The sequence below is a fragment of the Lithobates pipiens genome, unplaced genomic scaffold, assembly GCF_037356315.1.
Source record: "Lithobates pipiens isolate NorthernLeopardFrog02 unplaced genomic scaffold, aLitPip1_a1.2 Scaffold_18, whole genome shotgun sequence".
NCBI lineage: Eukaryota > Metazoa > Chordata > Amphibia > Anura > Ranidae > Lithobates > Lithobates pipiens.
The window spans coordinates 503,117,302-503,133,953 of NW_027507758.1; the positions used below are offsets into that span (position 1 = coordinate 503,117,302).

At 42.3% G+C, this 16,652-nt stretch overlaps 1 protein-coding gene across 3 annotated transcripts in view; it reads left to right on the plus strand.

Annotated features, from left to right (window-relative positions):
- Positions 1 to 16,652, plus strand: part of PPP2R3A (protein phosphatase 2 regulatory subunit B''alpha) — a 295,427-nt gene that overhangs the window by 74,881 nt on the left and 203,894 nt on the right. For all 3 annotated transcript variants that reach the window (XM_077488675.1, XM_077488677.1, XM_077488678.1), the window contains exon 2: positions 12,805 to 12,935. The gene's annotated coding sequence lies outside the window, so the exon portion shown is untranslated. The remainder of the gene's footprint in view (positions 1 to 12,804; positions 12,936 to 16,652) is intronic.

Genomic DNA, 16,652 nt, shown 5'->3' on the forward strand with positions numbered 1-16,652 from the left:
AAAAAAATTTGTCAGCTAAAAATAACTCACAAATAAAATGGTGTGGGTTCCCCCCCCCCACCAACCATACCAGGCCCTTTGGTCTGGTATAGCAAAAGCCATTCCAGACCCTTAAATGAGCATGCAGGCCAGGAAAAGGGTCCTCTCTTCCTGAACCATACTAGGCCACATGCCCTCAAAGTGGGGGTTGGGGGGGAGGGTGGTCCCCATGGCTAGTGGTTGTGGGGGGGCTTATCAGAATCTGGAAGCGCCCTTTAACAAGGGGCCCTCAGATCCCGCCCATTCACCAAAAGTAGTGTTGTGTAACGAGAAAGTTTTGACAAGTCCCTTTTATTAAAAATGACCCTATCTGATGGCCACGCCCCATAGTTATATAAGACATCCAACATCAGAGTCGACAGATCGGCGGGACCCAGCTTTTTGGAGTAGGATCGTTTTTTCTTTATTTTCAATGAGTAGGCGGTGGCAGAAGAGGACTGGACGAGGAGGAGAACTGGAAGAGGAGGAGGAGGAGGAGGAGGACTGGAAGAAGATGGAGGAAGATCTTTTTAATAAAGAACTTGTTAAAAACTGTCTATTGTCTCACTACTTGTTTTGAATTGGTAGGGGTCTACTCCATTCACTTAGGGGGAGGCGGGATCTTGGGGGCCCCATTTGTTAAACAGGGGCATCCAGATTATAAGCCCCTACCTGCAGACCCCACACCGGCCAGGGTTGTGAGGAAGAGGCCCTTGTCCTTCGCTCGCTCCCCGCCCCCCCACACCTTACCTGGCCTGCCAGACTGCTCAGATAAGGATCCGGTGTGGACTTTTTTTTTTTTTCTTTTCTTCCTTTTTTTTTTTTTTTTTTTTTTTTCGTGGGGTTCCCCTCCAAAAGCCCCCAGACAAGTGTTTGTGTGTGTGGTTTGTTTTTTTAATTTTTTCCCAGCATTCAGCTGTCGGCGGGGATGACTCATCGGTAGTTAGGGATACAGCAAATCGCTATAAAACCACAGTACTTGCAGTCTATTGAAGTCTATTACATGCAAAACACTGCATGGTGCAGGAAAAAAGTCCCTGACCCTTTTCCAAAAATTCAGCGGCACAAAAATGTATTGATGTGAACATGTTCCATAGGAGCCATTGTTAAAAATATTGTCCTGCACTTATGCAAAAAGCATGACTTGGTGTGAATGGAGCCTTTTAGAGAATAAATTTGTACCACTTGTCAGCGTCTCAAATCTTTGTGCCAGTACCACTGTTTTTTTAATATTTCTGGATGTGTTTGCCAGTCCCCTGCTGGGCTATGTGGAGCTTTCTTTTGACCACTATGGTCTAAGTAAGCTGCTGCAGGATGTTTTCCTAGCACAGGGTTCCCCAAACTCTTCTGTAATCCCATCCTCCATGCAGAGCTGCTGACAGATGCGTATGCATCCACCTTGGTGCTGCGTGCAGACAGCCCATAGAAGTGGATGCACATGCAGCAGCTGCATGGACACGATCGTGTCAAAATCCCGACATACAGGCAGAAGCTCAGATCCAAATGCACAGCCTCTGTGCTCGAATCCGTGCATCCACTCTTGCCCGCATGTCCGACTTTGACGTGTGATTGTGTCCGCGCAGTTTGCTGCATGAGCCAAGCTAATTTGCTGCCCTGGAGGCATTTTCCCTGCTTGTTCTTTTCTTGGGCACTAGTCCCTTCACCGTCCCTGTGAGTTCTTTCTCTGGAGTCTGATAGAGGACCTGGCCACTGCAAGTATTGCCTCACCAATAGGAGATGTTCAAGCAGGCAGTGATGTGGACACCCAAAGAAGGACCCCAGAAAGTAAACAGAAGAAGAGAGCAGAATTGTCATGGTTGACGGATGGTACATAAAGGTTGCAGGGCGCCCTGTGTGATTTGCAAATAGGGGCAGTATTTGAGGTAGTACCCAGACACAATCAATACCATGACGGTGGTATACAAGAGACTAAAGTTTTAAGAAACCCTAAGTTAGAAAAACTACCAGATGATATTATTAACGTGTTAAAAATTGCATTAGTATGTAGACTGTTTCATTTCTGGAGTAGTGTCCTATGGAATATTGTGCATGTGTAACCACTTAAGGACTGAGCCTCTTTCTGAGATTTGGTGTTTACAAGTTAAAAATATTATTTTTTGCAAGAAAATTACTCGCAACCCCCAAACATTATATATATATATATATATATATATATATATATATATATATATATATATATATATATATATATATATATATATATATATATATATATATATATATATAAATAATATTTTTTTTCCTAACATCCTAGAGAATAAAATGGCAGTCATTGCAATACTTTGTCACACCGTATTTGTGCAGCAGTCTTGTAAGTGCACTTTGTTTTGTAAAAAAATTCACCTTTTTTAAAGTAAAAAAATAAAATAACAGTAACGTTAGTCCACTTCTTTTTTTTTTTTGTGCCCGCTTGTGGAATGGTGACAAACTTTTACCCTTAATCTCCATAGGTGGCGTTTAAAAAATTTTACAGGTTGCATGTTTGGAGTTAGAGGAGTTCTAGGGCTAGAATTATTATTCTTCCTGTAACGATCACGGCGATACCTCACATGTGTAGTTTGAACATTGTTTTCAAATGCGGGCTCTGCGCATGTATGCGTTCGCTTCTGCAGGCGAGCTCGGGAGGACGGGGTGCATTTTAACCACGTAACCACTTGACCACTGGGCACTTAAACCCCTTTTAATAACCAGACCAATTTTCAGCTTTCAGTGCTCTCACATTTTTGAGTGACAATTACTCCGTCATGCAACACTGTACCTATATGAAATTTTTGTCCTTTTTTCACACAGAGCTTTCTTTTGGTGGTATTTAAAGCGGGATTGCACTGTGGAAAAAAATATTAAAAGCCAGCAGCTATAAATACTGCAGCTGCTGACTTTTAATAAATGGACACCGAGCAATATTACAAAAAACAAAGTACAGGTTATATTATATTATATTTTTAAGTTATATAAATTGTTTATACTGTTATAACGTGTACTTTGTTTTTTGTAATATTGCTCGGTTTTAGTGTAATAGCTCGGCCTAAATCAGCCAGAACTGACAGCAGCCGGTAAATACATGTCAAATACATCTGTAAAATGGGTCCGCATCCATTCCACAATTTAGTGTAACGTTTACAGACCCATTGATTTTTCAATTTCAGTCTGAAAAATTTGGCATTCACAGCCAGCCAGTACAGGCCCCAAAAATTAGCATGAGTGAACAGGCGTTCACCTGACAGCAAAGAACTTTGTATTTTGTGACTGGAGGTACGTTAGGCATTCACAGGATAAATAAGTTTAGGCCATTACAGGCCCTAAAAATTAGGCATTAAACGGACATAGGCCTTTTATGCCGCTGTATTAACCTAAGACTGGGACCATAATATGTTATGGGTGGTGGCGGATATTTGTGGCCTGTCATGAGGAATTTGAATCAAACATGGTCTACTGGTCACGTGTTGAATTCCTCCGAGATCCATGCCTCGTTCATTTTTAGAAATGTGAGGTAGTCAACACTGTTGCGAGCTAGGCAAGTGCTCTTATCTGTCACGATCCCCCCCCTCTGCGCTGAACGTCCTTTCGGATAGGACACTGAACGAGGGGCAAGCCAACAGTTCCATTGCAAATTGTGCAAGCTTTGGCCAGAGGTCAAGCCTGCCCACCCAGTAGTCCATCACTTCTCAGAGCGTCCACATCGGCCGTTAACCCGATGTAGTCGGACACCTGTCGGTCTAGGCGTTCACTGATGCTGGATCCGGCTGACAGCTGTCGATGGGTCGGCTGAAAGAATGATCTCATATCAGAAGTGACCAACACATCTTCAAACCACCCTCTTCTTGTAGGTGCTGTTGGATTGGTATCCGTAACTGTTTCTCTGTGAGTGGAAATTCCTCTACCAGCGCACTTAAAAGCAGAATGCAGCATTTCTCTAAGCAAGGCCTGGAAGTGCTCCATTCTGACGGCCCTCTGTGATGGTGGTAACATTTCCGGCATTTTTTGTTTGTACCGGGGGTCTAAGTACGTTGCCACCCAGTACTGGTCCTTGCCCTTTTTGCTTTTTATACAGGGGTCTCTGTTAAAACACTGGAGCATGAAGGCCCCCATTTGCAGTAAACTGGAAGCGGTGTGGTGGCCTGGCTCCTGCTCATCCAGGATAATGTCGTCCTTGTTCTCCTCCTCCTCCTCCTCCCCCCCCCCCCCCATCCACGGACAACAGGCATCTCAGAAAGGTTTAAAGCATGCTCTTCTTGCTCCTCATCTGCCCCGGCACCATTCTCCTCTGACTCCTCTTCAGACTCCTGTTGTTGACTTGTCTCAGATGGAGTAGCCCACCTGGGAATTCATCCAGCATTGCGACTGCCTCATCTTCCTGCTCCTGCTCCTCAATGGCTTGATCATTGACACGATGCAATGCAGGCTCCATAAAGAAGGCGTAAGGTACGATGGCGCCATGGCTGCGACTGACCTGTTTGGTGATCTCAACAAATGGCCGCAGAAGTCTGCACGTGTCACGCATGAGCAGCCGCTGGCACGCTGTAAAAAAAAGAACAAGCTCCCCAGAACCTGTCCTGCCGCAGAGTTCATACAGGTAGTCGTTTAACTGCACGTTTCTGCTGGAGCAGCCCATCGAGCATATACAAGGTTGAGTTCCATCATGTCGGGCAGTCACAAATAAGACTGGCAGATTGTGTCGCCGCTGAATGTCAGCTAGGCGAGCCATGGGCGTATAAGATCTTCTGAAATGGGCTGAGATTTTCCTTGCCTGCTGCAAGATGTCCTGGACCCCAGGGTATTTGACAACGAATCGCTGCACGACCAAGTTCAAGACGTGTGCCATGCATGGCACGTGTGTGATTTTGCTCTGTTTCAACACGCTCAGCAGATTGGCACCGTTGTCGCACACCACTTTACCAACTGTCAAATTGAGCGGTGTTGGCCACTGATCTGTGAACGCAAAGCTGAAAGGAGTGCAGGGCCAGTGTGGCTCTTGGCTTCCAGGCACAACAGATGCAGCACAGCATGGCAACGTCTCACCTGGCATGTCGAATAGGTTCTGGGGATCTTGGGCGGTGCAGCGGAAAAGACGGTAGCGGCAGAAAAGGAGGAGTCAGCCGAGGAGGAGAGGGAGGATGGAGTAGGAGGAGGAGAAGAGGCAGGCCTGCATGCAATCCGTGGAGGTAAAACCAAATCTACACGGGTGCCATGGGTTACATGCTTGATGGCCGTCAGAAGGTTCACCCAGTGGGCAGTAAAAGTTATATACCTTCCCTGCCCTTGTTTGCTAGACCACGTGTCTGGTCAGATGTATCTTGGCCCCGACACTTTGTGCCAGAGATGCATTCACTTGCCGCTGAACATGGCCATATAGCTCTGGGATGCCCTTCTGCGAAAAATATTTTCCTTCCTGGGACCTTCCATTGTGGTGTTCCAATGGCCACAAATTTTCGAAAGGCCTCGGAGTCCACCAGTTTATATGGCAGTATGGCGGGCTATCAGTTCTGACAAGCCAGCGGTTAACCGTTGGGCAAGAGGGTTATCCGGCGGCGTCATTCTTTTTATTTATTTTTTTTATTTTTTTTTTTTTTACCCTCGAACATTTGACCCACAGAAGCCTGCCTTTTTCCAGAAAAATGTGAGGACGGCATGATGGAAGGTGGAGTGGAGGACAATTGTGAGGAGAGACAGGATAAGTAGAAGAGGCTAGACGGTGAGAGCCTGGAGTGTGGCTTTGTCGGTTCTGACGGCATTGCTCCCACTGGGCTCGGTGATGGGAGTTCATGTGCCTTCTTAAGGCGGTCGCCCCTAGGTGAGTGTTTGGGCTTACCGCGACTTATGCATTGATTGCAAAGGCTGCAGATGGCAACACTATTGTCAACAGCGGACACGTTAAAAAAAAAAAAAAAAAAGCCCACACTGCGGAGCCATGTGCCGGCGTCCTGGGAGCGCCAGATGTGACCGTACATGGTTGATGACTCGCTCCTGATACATTAGCAGTTTGGTTTGTCCCTCCTATGCAATGTAAGGTCAGCCTGCTTCTCCTCCCTATCTGCTGGTCCATCTCTTCCTCTGAACTCCCCTCCTCTTCCTCTCTTGTGGGCACCCATGTGACATCCATAGACACATCATCATCGACGTCGGCAACAGCGGGGACCAACCTCCTTGGGCTGATCTGGGTACTGTTGTCAGACTGCTGAGTGGCGGTTGTTGCTACCTCCTCTTCCTGATTCAATGCTAAGAATGGCTGCACATCGGAAATGTCTTGTGATGGATCGGAAAATAATTCCTCAAGCGGAGGGTATGTGTTGGTAGTGTCTTTGGCGGTACACACAGCAGAGGATAAAGAGGGTGCAGAAGAGGAAGGCTGAGTGAGCCACTCAACCAAGTCTGGTGCGTCCTTTGACTTAATCGAATGCACCTTCTGCAACTTTCCATTTTGGCTCCGGCCTGGTGCTCCTACCCTACCATCCCTGCGAATGGGCCTGTCTCTTCCTCTGCCTGTCATTTTTTAAATGACCCTGTGACAAAAGTCTCTAGAGAAGCGCAGTATATGTAGAAGAAGGTATATAACACCGTGCTTGAATCTGTCTTTTGGGGGGGGCCACTGGTCTATCACACTAGTTATAATACTTTTTTCTAATTGCGTTTGTCACTCTTTGTAGTTGTAGTATCGCTGCAGAACCGCCAAGTCAGCAGTCACAATGCTGAACAGTACAAATGCACTATAATATGCTTTCTATATTTTAAAGTATATTATAAGTGTATTACACCCTGATATACTGCACACGAAACAATAGTACACCTATACCAGTCCTTAAAAGGACTTTGTGGACCTAATAGCTAGCGATTTGTGTCACTACAGTCTGTCCCTGCTCCACACAGCAACCTCTCCCTACACTGACCAAAGACAGAATGTGAAATGGCAGCCAGATCAGGTCTGTTTATAAGGTAGGGGGTATGTCCATGTGCTGAAATGTCTCAATTGGCTGTCCTGTACCACATGATGGATGTGTCATGGGTCAAAGTTCTTCACAATGTAAAATAATATGGCGGCCGCGAATAGCGCAATATGTTCGCCGGTTGGGCGAATAGCGAATGCGATCAGTTCGCCACAAACTGACCATGGGGCGAACCGCAAGGCCATCTCTAGCAGCCAACAATGGAAGCCCATTATTAACTGTATGGGTGACCTCACTTCCCAGGCATTTCCCAGCTGTTGTCCACTGTCTCTTCCACAGAGCATCCACTCATGGAGACCGGACCTGATTGCCTTCAGAAAAGGTATTTATAGCGTTTTTTTGCTTAAAGGGGTTGTAAGGGTTCGTTTTGTTATATTAAAAAAAAAAAAGAAAAAAGTTTTATACTTGCCTCTTGTTTTGTACAAGGGTTTTGCAGAGTGGGCCCGATCCTCCCTCCTCTTCTGGGGTCTTAGTGGTGCTCCTGGCTCCTCCTCTTAAGTGCCCACATGGAGAGATGCTTTCCATGGGGGCACTCATGCAGACATGCTCCCCATTGACAGACAGCAGGACTCTGCCCTGCCTCCTATCTTCCGTGTCACTGGATTTGATTGACCACAGTCAGTCTATCCAATGAGGACCCAAGACAGCTGCTGTGCTCATACCCATTGCTGGAACGATCGGGTTCAAGTAAGTAAAAGGGGGGGGCTCTGGGGGCCTGTCTCACTACAGAAGGTTTTTTCACCTTAATGCATATCATTAAGGTGAAAACTTGAGGGTTTACAACTCCTTAACCGCTTCCCGACGGCCTCCCACAGATATACTGCGGCAGAAGGGCACATACAGGCAGATTAATGTACCTGTAGGTTGACCTTTAAGAGGCAGCTCGCGAGCTCCGTGACCGTGATCGTGGGACCCGCGGACTCTGTCTGCGGGCATACCCGCAATCGTCTCATGGTAAAGAATGACACTGCCTAATGACACTGATCGCGCTCCCTGTAATTGGGAACGGTAATCAGTGATGTGTCGCAAACGCAGCCCCTCCCACCCACAGTTAGAATCACTCCCTAGGACACACTTAACCCCTACAGTGCCACCTAGTGGTTAACCCCTTCACTGCCAGTGACGTTTTTACAGTAATCAATGCAATTTTTTTGTATTGATTGCTATATTAATGGCAATGGTCCCAAAAATGTGTCAAAATTGTCTGTCTGATGTGTCTGCAATAATGTCAGTCATGATAAAAATCGTTGATCGCTGCCATTACTAGTAAAAAAAATGACATAAAACTATCCCCTATTTTGTAGATGCTATAACTTGCGCAAACCAATCAATGCTTATTGTGTTATTTTTGGTTAAACAAAAACAAAAATGTAGAAGAATACGTATCAGCCTAATCTGAGGAAAAAGGTGTGTTTGATATATATATATATATATATATATATATATATATATATATATATATATATATATATATATATATATATATATATATATATATATATATGTGTATATATATATATATATAACAATTTTTTTTTTTTGGGATATTTATTATAGCAAAAAGTAAAAAATGTGGTGTGTTTTTTTTTTTTCCCCACAATTTTATTTTTTTCATTTATAGCGCAAAAAATAAAAACCGCAAAGTTGATCAAATACCACCAAGAGAAAGCTCTATTTGTGGGAAAAAAAGGACGTCAGTTTTGTTTGGGAGCCACATTGCACGGCTGCGCAATTGTCAGTTCAAGCGATGCAGTGCCGAATCGCAAAAAGTGCTCTGGTCAGGAAGGGGGTAAATTCTTCCGGGTTTGATAGATCAGTTTTAGATTGTGGCTGCCAGTAGATTAAGAGTTAGTTTTTGGCTGAACTTCTACTTTTTATAGAAGAATTCCGGGAGTGTATTCACAAGATGTTTTTCAGAATAACACAGGAATTCAAGGAGTAGCACTGTAGAGAGAAGTGTTGATGAAGCGATGTAGACAAAGTTTATGGTGGAAAATTGTTCTGGCTGTTCTAGTATTTTATTTTTTATTTTGGTGACATTGGTGCCCAGAGTAAAAGTTTTATAGATCAAGATATAGTGTGTGTGTGTGTGTGTGTGTGTGTGTATAGATGTATGTGTATTTGCTAAGATATGATTTATTTATATTTTAGCTGTAATTGCTTTCTACCCCCTACAGGTGCATATCTCGCATTATGGAACAATTCTTCTTCTTGTCACCCTTGCCTATCAGCATAGCACAGTGTTACTTTAGCTTTGTTGGGTGTTGATGGATTAAGGTCAGACCTTGCTGAAACATCTCAAGTGTTTGTCATGAACACTTTTTCTGTTCATTTACAGTATTACAAAAAATAAACTCTGTTCTTCGTCAGACTCAGTTCTTTGCTGAGCTGAGGACAGGCGTTTGTGAATTTTACGCTTATCTTTATCTCCCTTTAATCCTTTGCCAGTTGGCCCTGAGAACTGGATTTGCTGCACTGGGGGCAGGGACGCTGGCACTGATGAACATTTTTTTTTTTAAAGAATTTTTTTGCATGTGGGCTTGGTAGACCTTATCTCTTCTGTATTTTAGATGTGGGCATATTACCTACCACCCATGTGTGAACAGGTCAGCACATGTTGAACACTCCAATGCTTCATGACTTTGCTATTCCAGCATCCGGTGCCTAAAATATATAAGATTTCTACACCCCACTGTAGATTATACTCGCTTAATTTTTTATTTTTTTGTAATGCGAAGTTCCAACTTGCATTTAAGAAAAAAAGTGCCTTCCACGCTGTATTATGGAGACTGACACACACACACACACACACACACACACACACACACACACACACACACACACACCTCTCAGTAATTCTAAATTGCAAAGGTCGCTGGCTTGAAGTTAGAAAAATGAGAATGAAATCAGACCAAGCTCAGCGTTGGTGGGGAAGGTTGGGCCAGGAAATACAGGAGAGAGTGTCCCATGATGCCTTCTTTTCCAGTGTACGGAATAAGGTCACATGACCTGCAGATGCTCCGCACTGGACAAGTATATGGGCAGAGTCTTCTTTCACCTAAATGATCTTCTAGTTAGTTTCTTGGTGCGTGGCTACAGCTTCAGGTAACACGAATCAGAAACAGTTTATTTATAATTATTATTTGTATCATTAGTAGTATTTTATATAGCATTTACAATGCCTTGAAAAAGTATTCATACCACTTGAAATTTTCCACATTTTTGTCTTGTTACAACTAAAAACATAAATGGATTTTATTGGGATTTTATATGATAAACCAACACAAAGTGGCACATAATTGTGAAGTAGAAGCAAAATGATAAATTGTTTACAAATACATATGTGAAAAGTGTGTTCAGCCCCCCTGAGTCAATACTTTTGTATGAATGAATGAATGAAATACTTATATAGCGCACAATGCGAACTGAATCGCCTCTAGGCGCTGTGGCGAGCTTTGATCATCTGCTAAAAGAGGAAGGTCTTGAGTTTTTTCCTAAAAGCCAGGTGATTTTCTTCCAGGCGGATGTTGATTGGTAGAGCATTCCATAGCCGAGGCCCTTGGACAGCGAATCTCCGATCCCCCTTGGATTTATACCGGGCTTTGGGCACGAGGAGGAGGTTTTTGTTGGCTGATCGAAGACTGCGGTTTGGTGTGTAATGATTTATTTTCTCCATTAGGTATTGCGGAGCTTCTCCATGCACGCATTTGTGGGTGAGGCAAAGGGTCTTGAACGTGATCCGATTTTTTACGGTTAGCCAATGTAAGCTCCTCAGTGAAGGAGAAATGGATTCCCAGGGTTTTTTTCCTGTTATCAGCCTTGCCGCTGTGTTTTGGATCAGTTGTAATCGCGCAAGTTGATATTGTGGTAATCCTATGTAAAGCGAGTTTGCGTAGTCCAGTCGTGAATTAATGATTGTTCCAACTACCACTGCTTTGTCATTCTTTGGGATAAAAGGGATGAGTCTGCGAAGCATGCGCAGCAGATGGTGAGATCGACTGACTACCACCTGTAGAACCACCTTTCACTGCAATTATAGCTGCAAGTCTTTTTGGGTATGTGTCTACCAGCTTTGCACATCTACAGTGAAATTTATGCCCATTTTTCTTTGCAAAATAGCTCATGCCTCCACCATGTTTCACGGTGGGGATAGTGTGTTCAGGGTGATGTGCAGTTAGTTTTCCACTACACATAGTGTTTCGCTTTTAGGCCAAAAAGTTACATTTTGGTCTCATCTGACCAGAGCACCTTCTTCCACATGTTTGCTGTGTCCCCCACATGGCTTCTCCTAAATTGCAAACAGGACTTCTTCTTCTTATGGCTTTCTTTCAACAATGGCTTTCTTCCTGCCCCTCTTCCACTCCTCCTCTGCCACTCTTCCATAAAGACCATGGGTTGCAGGAAAGAAATTTGCAGACAGTGGTGACAAGGGAATCCCTCCTGCCGAGCAATTGTCTGCTCCCAGTGGGGGAAACCATCCCCGCCAGAAGAAGACCGCTTATTGCTAATGGTTATAGCAGTTATAGCAGTAGCTAGGGATAATCGCAAGTGAATCTGGCAGGCTGGTTCAACCCAAGTTGATCAATCAACTTTGGTACATTCAGCTGCTCACACGTGGTTCGAATCGGCCAAGATTCGAACCGTCTATGGCTCGCCTAAGACTACCCTGTCCACGGTGTTAGTTCTGCAGTGAAATACCTGCAGTGTTCTACTGTGTTGTTACCCTATTAAAAATTGTGAAATATGGACCTCTCTATCACCTGGATCATCGGGTGAAAAAAAATTATGTAACAGGTTTAGAAAAAACGAAAACTGTTTTAGGGTCCATTTCCACCTCAGTGTATGTTGAGTGCATGTGCATTTGGTATGTTGTGCTTCTGTGCATTTTAACATGCACTGCATTGTACAGTAATACTTTGTGTCCTTTTTACATGCGAAAACTAGGGCATGTTGCCCTACTGATGGGCAGTGCAACACACTGGTGTCATCTGCTGCTATTTAACTACAATGCATTTGAACTGTTGTCACTCAGCTCATGCCAGCGCATCTGGTGTGAACGGACCTTAAATACCTGTGACAGACTTCATTCACCATGTCATTTTATGATTATTATTATTATATTTTTGTTCATAGATCCACGTTACTTTTTCCCAACTGGTTTGCAAAGTAGGCATATTTAAGATGGTTTCATTTTATTATGATGATTTTTAAATTGCAATAAAAAAATTAATTGTGAATCTCCTCCAAACAATAAACCTTGTTCTAAAGTAAGCTTTCTAGGCAGTCTTGATATACACCGTTCAACCCCTTTAACTTTTTGCAGTAGGGGGTGCTTTTTTTATTTTTTTATTTTTTTTTATTTTTTTTAAAGCCATCTCAAAAAACCACCTGCCAATTCTTATTGGTTTTGGCAGTTCTACATATTTGAGCTGCTGAACCTCCCAAAAGACTTGAGGGAAGACATTAGACTCTACCACTAACACAATGGAATGACAAGTCCATTATTGCTTTATAGATTTTTCCCAAAGGAAATTATACAATTTTGAATATAAAAATATGATTATATGAAATTTATATGCAGTTACTAGTCACTTTTTCCAATAAAACTGATCTCATAAGGTTATCTCAAAAACATCTTTTCATTTAAATGTGGACTCTTAACTGGTCAGTGATGGGAATATCCATTCTTTGTAGTGCTAATGAGTGCTGAGATGTATAAGTTTTCTCTAGAAGCTGTGCGTTTAGACATAGGCATAGAGCAGGCATTGCTTACAGGTTTTTGCAAATTTTATATTAATACTTATTTTTTTTTTTTTTTTTAAAGCACCTTGTAGAGATTTCGATTTCTGAAAAGCTGTTTTACTACCTCAAAGCTTTGAAGCACTTTGGAAAAATGGATGGACTGTTTCATGGAGCAAAGCTGGGCTTGTCTGCCTACAATGCTGCAATGTTCAGGTTAGTAGCCTCCAGTAAATTAATTGGGCATCATTAATTTGTTTCTTGTAATTAAGTCACAGAAGAAATGGCATTTACTGATGACACAGATGATGATTTGCAGAAATGTTACAAAATATAAAGGCTTAGTTGCCAGTTGTGCAGATATGAATTTATAATGGGAAATTGTCCTAATTTCTGTAAAATATAAAGATAATGTTCTAAAAGAGTGTTTGTTTGCCTTCAGTACACCTTCATCAGTTTACAGTTAAAATTGAAGTATGGTTGCATAGATCCAGCTTGGACCAGTGTAAGCATGCATATTCCATACTAGGAATTTGGACTGCTGTGGATGCAGATAATCATGTTGGTAGTTGCTACTACAACAGCATTTGCCATGGCCTTCCAGGTCTTGTGCCCGATCGTCTGTTGCATAGTAACCACAGCAGTCGCTCGCTTGGCATGACTGCCATCATAGAGCTCCTTGCATTACTCTTAATATATGCAAAGCATTTTTGATTGAACAAGGTAACAGTAGTGATGTCTCTGCCCTGCCTCTCCACTTGACCAATCGGAGGCTACCCTGCTGCATAATTGCCACAGGAGGTTGCTCACTTGGCCCAGGACCCAGAAAACCGTGGCAACCACTGTAGTAGTGGTGACTTCTACAGTGGTTCTTCTTTTCCACAGCAATCCCACCAGTATGGAATATGTATATTTACATTAATCCAAGCAGGTCCAATGTAACTGTGCAATACAAACCATACCTGGAATTCAGCTTTAATCTTGGAACACTTCAAAATTAAGTTAGATGACACCAGTGACATTTTCTATTGTTGTGAGGTAGTATCTCTAAGGCTACTGTACATAAGCTTCTAAAATCAATTAAAGTCCGCTTGAGATCTGTTTGTGCTTTATTTTTATTCCCATAGACAAGTCTCAATCCCAATGCATCTCCAAAAGCATATGTACACGTGAATATGCTTTATTGAAAACACAGCTTTACTCATAATTCATAATCGGGTCTCAGTTGTTGGCCTACGTTTTACATCAGCCCCTGCTCTTAGGTCCCTAACTCACATTCATACTTACTAGTGCCAATTTAGACAAGCTAATTAACCTAGCAGCATGTCTTTGGATTGTGGGAGGAAACCAGAGTACTTGTGGGAGGAAACCCACAAAGTAACAGGGAGAACATGCAAATTCAGTACAGGTAGTGCTGAGGTTGGGAATCAAACGAATGACTCTAATGTTGCTAGAGGGAAGTGCTAACCACTTAGCCACTGTGCTGCCCATGATGGATTGCCTTTTGGTTACCCCAGGTCCTCTAGGGACATATGCTGTATGCAGGCCACTCTAGTTGTCTGCATATTACTTGTTGGCAGCTTCTTTCAGGAGATTTGCAAGTATTGGCCAAAGTTCCACCTTAACTTCTAAACAGTCGCTTAGGTTTGGTGGTTGCTGTCTTTTATAGTGTAACACTATCCTTTTTTGGCCACTAAATAATTTAGCAGATTTATGCCTTTACATTTTTGGTGTAAAAACTCAGTGCTAAATGTGCTACACTTTGTATAGGTATTTTGAAAAGATGTTTAGTCTGTGTGGCAAAAAAATATAATTGAAATATTAGGTAACACCTTTACATTGGTCATATTACTAGGTACCGGAGGGATGCAGGTATTCCTTCTACAGAAAATGGGTAAAAGTTTTTTGGAAATTCATCATCAATGTTAGAGGTAAATATATATGAAGTTGGGTCTGTAAAAAAACAAACAAAAAAAAAAAACCCTTATGGTGACCAAAGACGCAGTTAATGTACCGATAATCTGACAGAGAGCATTGTTTATCTATGACTATGAACAAGGCCTACAGATTGCAGGGCAAGGTTTACATTATCGGTGCTTTTAGGGAAATAACAGACAGGAACCCTTTTGGGGTTGCTTTAGGCCCCTTTCACATAGGCTGTCTGATCACTTCCACCTGTCAATTTTTCAGGTGGACCTGATCGGAACCTCAATTCACTCCTATGCGGTGACATGTCTCTGCACAGTTAGCGGAGACAGACCTGTCATCCGCCTGCTCAATTGGAATCAGCGGAGCTGGGTGGACCGCCCATGTGAAAGGACTTTTACTAAAAACCCTAGAGTGCAAAATCTGGTGCAGCTGTATATGGTAGCCTATCTGCTTCTTACTTCAGCTTGTTCAAATAAGCTTTGACAAAAAAGGAAAAAAAAACTGTAAGCTGATTGTTTTCTATGCAGAGCTGCACCAGATTTTGCACTCTCCAGTTTTAGTAAATCAACCCTAGTGTGTCAGCATAACGTCTGTATCACACACAGATCTCCATGCGGTTAAGAGATAAGTGCACATATCCCTTTTGCCCCTGACCCACTCTCCCCCTCCACTGATGCATACTTCAGTTTTCACTGTTTGTTTAAATCCTTTGCTGCAAGTCTTCACTGTCGTGGCTGCGCCCCATTGACTTTTATGGAACCCTCTCCCACTCATCTCTGACTTTGGGATAAGCTCCATAGAACTCTATGGGGCACCAATACATAACAGCAACAGAGTCTAGAGCACTGAATCCAAAGACCAGTTGTACTGTTGGATGCCATCTCAGCACAGAGAAAGTTGTTGCGCTGAATGGATTCTAAAGAATTTTGAACGGAATCGTGGAAACATGATCTCTCTCCATGAGCTGGAATTCTTCCAGCTTCAGTGCTGATCTTGCCCCACTTGGCCTCAGCTTGTCGAGATACATCTTCCTGTTCAGCTTGCTGTTGCTACCCGTGTGAATTAAATCCTGCTTAGTTACTGAGAACGAAAAACAATCATAACAGCTTTTTGATTACTAGAAGCAAGTAGAGAGAATGTTCAGTGTTTCAGCTTCCGGCTCTCATTAAGAGATCTGTTTTTTTGTGTGTGTTAACAAACGTGTGTGTGTATGTGTGTATGTGTGTGTGTATATACATTATATTATATTATATTATAATATATGGGACACTCTCTCTTGTATTTCCTGGCCCAATGCTCATTTTTCCAACTTCAAGCCAGCGACCTTTGCCATTTATAGAATTACTAATATATATATATATATATATATATATATATATATATATATATATATATATATATATATATATATATATATATATATATATATATATATATATATATATATATATAATATATATTATATCTCTATAGCTCTTACACACATAGCTATTGCTAACTTGCTTTGCAAATGTGATTTCTAATATTTATTAGTCTGAAGAGTTAAACCATTATTTTACTATTGGCTTTGGAGTCTTGGAGGAGGTTGCCACTATTATAAGGCTGTCTTGTGCTTTCTTTATATTCTTTTGCAATCTATTTTTTATTTTTATTTTTTATTGTGTCGGATGCAGCAGCAGGGCAAGAACACCCAAACTTCCAAGGTGGTAAGTTGCATAGCCAGGAATTATGGTGTAGGAGGATTCTGGGGTTCCCAAGGAAAAAACAAACAAAAACAAAATGTGACTTTTCTTATTGCATGCCACATAAGGGTTATATATTTAGATTAAATTCATACAGATTAATTTCCTAGAAAAAAAAAATACACCAGTTGATTCTATGTCTGACTTCCTGATTACGAACTAAAAAAATCTAATTATGGAGTCAGTGACCTAAATCAATGTTGTACTTCGCATGTAGCATAAGGAGACCAAAGGCAGACAATGTTTTTACATGGCTTGCTTT